The 6075-nt window shown below is 39.0% G+C and overlaps 1 pseudogene; it reads left to right on the forward strand.

Moving 5' to 3' along the window:
- Positions 1 to 5804, forward strand: part of LOC132831632 (NAD(P) transhydrogenase, mitochondrial-like) — a 178568-nt pseudogene extending 172764 nt beyond the window's left edge.
- Positions 5805 to 6075: the final 271 nt, after the last annotated feature.

Raw genomic sequence — 6075 nt, forward strand, 5'->3', positions numbered from 1 at the left:
CATCCCTCCAATCTTTCTGAAAAGTCAAATATTCCTGAATGTTAAGTTCTTAGTTCTGAGGTCCTTGTATCACATCTCCATAATGACAATAAAATCAAGCCCATTTACCTAATTTCTCTCTTGGGTTCGCCCCTGCACTTTCTATACTCCTCTTCACTAATCACTGGAATTATTGTGTTATAGAGCCATAGAATTACACAGCACAGAAACAGACCCTTCAGTCCAATCAGCCTATGCCAAACATAATCCAAACTAAGCTAGTCCCACATGCCTGCTCCTGGCCCATATCCCTCCAAACCTTCCCTCTTCATGCATCTATCTTTTAAACATTGTAATTGTACCCAAATTCACCACTTTCTCAGGAAGTTCATTTCACATGCAAACCATCCTCTGTGTAAAAGATTTGCCTCCATGTCTTTTTAAAATCTCTCTCTTCTCACTTTAAAAATGTGCCCCTTGTCTTGAAATCCCCCATTCGAGGGAAAAGACATCTACCATTAACCCTACCTATACCTCTGATTATTTCACAAGCATCTATCAGATTGCCTCTCCATCTCCTACACTGCAGTGAAAAATTCCCCAGCCTATCCAGCCTTTCTTTATAACTCAAACCTTCCATACCTGGCAACATCTTGGTAAATTGCTCATAACCCTCTCCAGCTTGATAATACCCTTCCTATAACAGAGCAACCAGAACTAGACACAGTATTCCAGCAGAGGCCTCACCAATGTCCTCTACAACTTCAACATGACTTCCCAATTCCTATACTCAAAGGACTGAGCAATGAAGGCAAGCATGCCAAAATTCTTTTTAACCATCTTGTCTATATGTTATGCAAACTTCAAAGAATTACATACCCGCACCTTGAGATCCCTCTATTCTTCAAGACTATTCAGGGCCCCACTGTACACCTATCCTTGTTTCTTGTACCAAAATGCAATACCTCACATTTATCCAGATTAAGCTGCATCTGCCATTTTTTTCCTGCAAATTGTCCCATTTGATCAAAGTCCCCTTGTAATCGTAGAAAGCCTTCTTCACTGTCTACCACAGATAGTTCTCCAATAATGCGATAGTTGCATTCCAGTGTGACATCATGTCATAGAAGATCACACAATATAAATATTGGGGCCTATGGGAAAAACAGGGTTAGGGGTGAACCACCTAAAATATCAGTAAAAATCAAAACAAAAATAGTAGTTAGTCTAACACAAGTGATATCACAGTCTAATTAAATCTTTAAAGCACATATTTTAATTAAATAATAGAGTAAATGTAACTCTTTAACTCTAAAATCACTGACAACATCATTGTACCTTTCACAAAGCTCTTCAGCAGAAAGCATGCGAGCCGTCTGACCATGTGATGCTGACGCGGAAGTCCGATCCTCCTCAAGATTCTCCCCTGGTTTGAAATAAACTTCCTTCTTAATGTAGACTATAATTCCCAGTTTCAGTCTCAGTTGCAAAGCTTGCAGAGCTGATTGCATTCCTGTTTTAGCTGAAACTGCATTCTGCAGACAGAGGATCTTGAGGCTGGATGTTCAGCTGATGCTGAGGATAGAATCGTGTAACAGCAAATGGGAGTTTGCTTTATAAAGCAAAATCTGCAATTCACAAATCGTGTTACAACCAAATCACGTTTAATGAACGTGCGTTATTGGAGAACTATTTGTATGCCACCAATTTTGGTGTCATCTGCAAACTTACTAACCATGCCTTCTATATTCTCATCCAAATCATTTATATAAATGACAGACAAAAGATGTTCCAAAAACTCATCCCTGTGGAACACCGCAGGCCTCCAGTCTGAAGAGCAACCTTCCACCATAACTCTCTGTCTCCTGTCATCTAGCCAATTATGTATCCAGTTGGCAAGCTCACCCTGAATCCCAAGTGACCTAACTTTGCTAATTAGTCTACTATACGGAACCTTGTCAAAGGTTTTATTAAAATCCAAATAAACAACGACTACTGCTCTGCCATCATCAACCTCTTTGGTAACTTCCTCAAAAAACTCAATCAAATTTGTGAGACATGGGTTTCCTCACACAAAACCATGCTGACTATCCTGAATCCACTTTTGCCTCTCTAAATGTCCATAAATCCAATATTTTATAATCACCTCCAACAATTTACCCACAACTGAAGTCAAACTTAGGTCTATAATTCCCTGGTTTCTCCTTAAAACCTTTCTCAAACAAGTGTGTGAGAGTTTCCACCCTCCAGTCATCAGGCACCCCACCCGTAGTTATAGATGATGCAAATATCTCTGCAAGGGATCTTATAATTTCCTCCCTTATTTCCCACAATGTTCTGGGATACATTAGATCTGGACCCAGAAATTTATCCATCTTTATATTCTCTAAGAACTCCTGAACTTCCTTTTCTGTAGTGTGAACTGTTTTTAAAACATGAAAGTTTATTTCTGTGCATTCTCTAGACTCCATTTCTTTCCCAACAGTAACAACTGACGGGAAATATTCATTTGGTATTTTTCCCATCTCCTGCGGTCCAACACAAATCCGACCTCTTTGCTGTTTAAGAGGCCCAACCCTCTCTCTTATTACCATCTTGCTCTTAATATATTTGTTGAATCTCTTTGGATTATCTTTAATCTTATCTGCCAGTGCTACCTCATATACCCTCTTTGCTGTCCTGTTTTCTCTCTTAAGAATGCCCCTACACTCTTTATATTGAGTAAGATATTCAGTTGAACCAATATCTAAAATAAGATTCTCTTTTATTGATTAGATTACTTACAGTGTGGAAATAGGCCCTTCGGCCCAATAAGTCCACACCAACCCGCCGAAGCGCAACCCACCCAGACCCATTCCCTGTCATTTTACCCCTTCACCTAACACTACGGGCAATTTAGCATGGCCAATTCACCTAACCTGCACATTTTTGGACTGTGGGAGGAAACTGGAGCACCCGGAGGAAACCCACGCAGACACGGGGAGAATGTGCAAACTCCACACAGTCAGTCGTCTGAGGCAGGTATTGAACCCGGGTCTCTGGCGCTGTGAGGCAACAGTGCTAACCACCATTGTTGACTAGAACCTCAATATCTTTATTCATTGTTCCTTAATCTTACCAGCCTTACCCTTTACTCTAACAGGAACAAAATACCCTGAATGCATCCTCACATTCTTGAATGCATCCCATTTGTTAGATGTCCTTTTACTTGCGAACAGTCAACTCCAATCAACTTTTGAAAGTTCTTGTCTCACACCATTAATAAAAACCTTACTCCAATTAATAACTTTTATGGGAGGCTTATCTTTTTCTATCACCATTTTGAAACTGATATAATATGGTCACTAGACCCAAAGTGTTCCCCCACATTTACTTCAGTCACCTGCCCTGCCTTATTACCCAAAAGGAGACCTAATTTTTCTTCTTCTCTCGAGCACATTTGATAATTTGTTTACTATCCTAACCTTTAACACTATGGTAGCTCCAGTTAATGTTTGGAAAATTAAAATCTCCCATTATTACAACCTTATTATCCTTACATATATCTGAGATCTCTTGGCATATTTATTATTCAAATTCCCTCTTACTATTGGGGTGCCTATAGTACAATCCCATCAAAGTGATCTTTCCTTTCTTATTTGTAATTTCTTCCCACATATTTTCATTGGGCGACTTTTCAGAAATATCTTCTTTAATTACAGCAGTAATGTATTCCTGAATCAAAAACTCTACCCCCTCCTTGTTGCCTCCTTTTCTATCCTTCCTAAAGCACCTAACACTTAGAACATCAAGCTGTCAATCTTGTCCATCTCTCAGCCAAGTTTTTGTAATAGCTATGATGTCTCAATCCCATGTTGTTAGACATGCCCTGAGTTCATCAGCCTTACCTGTAAGACTTGAAATAAATGCAATTTAGTTCTTCAGATTTACAACATACTCTGATACTCTCTTGTCTTTTCTAATTGACATTCTGTCCTTATATTCAGAACCTTCCCCATCAGCCTTTCTATTTACACTGCTACTTAGAATTCCTCCACTCTCCCTCTCTGTCATTCCTTAATGGAATGAGCAAATTTTCCTGCTAAGATATTGGTTCCTTTTCAGTTTAGGTTACTGCCACAATAGTGTTAGATGGGAAACTCCAGGACTTTTTTTTCCAAATGTATAGTTGCATTATTGAATACTTGTATCCATATTAGGATAGAGTATAATTTGGCAGTAATGATGTTCCCATACTACTGCTTCCATTGTGTTTCTTAGCATTAGAGGCCATAATTTTACGTTATAAACTGTCATAAACAGTTACATTATACATTACAGTTAAGCACAATTACATTAAAATCACTATAAACAGTTTATATATAAACTAGTTGCCAATGATAAGTTGAACTGAATCTATCTTTCTGATTGTTTCCTTAGTTGTTGACAGTTCCATAAAACATTCCTTTTTATCTGGCTAGTTCACTTTTCTGTTAGATCACTCTTCAATTCTGAAAGGTGCATAATGAGAATTAGGAACTAGTTTGATTTTGGAGAGCATCACAGCTGAGACAGATTCTGCCCTAATCTGGTGGGTGCTCATCACATCTTTCAGTGGTACTCCCCCACCCCCATCCCCCGCTCCCCCCCCCCCCCCACCCCACGACCAAGAAACTTGATCTCAGTTCATCATCTATTGCATCTTTTTTTTTCATTTGTCCTCATTGTATGTTAATATCATTGGCAAGGAAAACACTTAATGCCCATAGTTAATTAACCATGAGAAGATGGTGGTGAACTGCCTTTCTTTCTTGAACCACTGTCGTCCATTTGTTGTGAATAGGAAAGACATTCCAGGATCTTGACCCAGTGACAGTAAAGAAGCAATGATACATTTTCAAGTCATGATAGTTTATGACTGGAAGGAAAATTGCAGATGTTGCATTTGTTGTTGTTTTCCATCCAGTGGTAGAAGTTGCGGATGTGAAAGTTACGAACAGGTTGCTGCATGTTATAGATGGTGCACACTGCTGCTTTTTAAAAATTCATTCAAGGAGTATGGACATTGCTCATCCCTAATTACACAGAGGACAGTTAAAAGTCAATCATATTGCAGTCCAGACCAGGGAAGGATGATAGTTACCTTCAATAAAGGACAGTCATGAAGTGGATGGGTTTTCCCCTCAGTATCAACAATGTTTAATGACCATCATTAAACTCTTGACTCCTGAATTTTTTTGTTGAATTCAATTCCACCATCTACCATGACTGGATTCGAAGTAGAGTTCCCAGAATATTACCTAAGTCTCTAGATTGCGAGTACAGTGACAATACCAGAGGGGTCTTACCTTTCTATATTGTCCTGGCTAATGTTAAGCTTCTTGAGTGCTGTCATAACTGCAGTCATCAAGCTCGGTGGAAAGTATTCTATCATATTCTTAAGTTGTGTCTTGTAGATAGTGGACAAGCATTACGGAGCTAGGAGGTGAGCTACTTACTGTAGAATTCATTGCCTGTGATCTGATCTTGTATTTTGAATCCGTTCTGATTCTGGTCAGCGGTAATTCTGGTCAATTATTACTCTGCCTGAAACGCGAAAATTCAGCAGCAGCTAGGGATCAAACTTGAACAGTACAGATGTACTTATTTGTTGACGGATAGTTACCATTTTGTGACTGACGTTGTTTCTCCAGGTGGTTGTGATGAAGAGTTCTCTGGGAGTCGGCTATGCTGCTGTTGACAATCCAATTTTTTACAGACCTAATACTGCCATGTTACTGGGTGATGCAAAGAAAACTTGTGATGCCCTCCATGCGAAGCTCAGAGAATCAGCTGAAACCAGCTAAATCCAACAGAACGCTTTGCAGTTTTAAAGCAACTTTTTTTTAAGTAAGCAACATTAGTCAAAATATAGCAACTCAAAGTAACCAAATTTAACGTTTACACTGCTGAAGCAGTAAATTTTGGAAGCGAAAGATGGTACATACTTGTGTTTGAGTTGATTGCCTCCTTTGTTATTTTTGTGGACTTTTATACTTGCGGGTGGGGATTGTACAGAATTGTGCAGTGTTGACACTACAGAATTACACTATTGGAAATTAAACTTGCTTTTTTTTG

Source organism: Hemiscyllium ocellatum, chromosome 1 (assembly GCF_020745735.1).
Source record: "Hemiscyllium ocellatum isolate sHemOce1 chromosome 1, sHemOce1.pat.X.cur, whole genome shotgun sequence".
In the NCBI taxonomy this organism is placed as follows: domain Eukaryota; kingdom Metazoa; phylum Chordata; class Chondrichthyes; order Orectolobiformes; family Hemiscylliidae; genus Hemiscyllium; species Hemiscyllium ocellatum.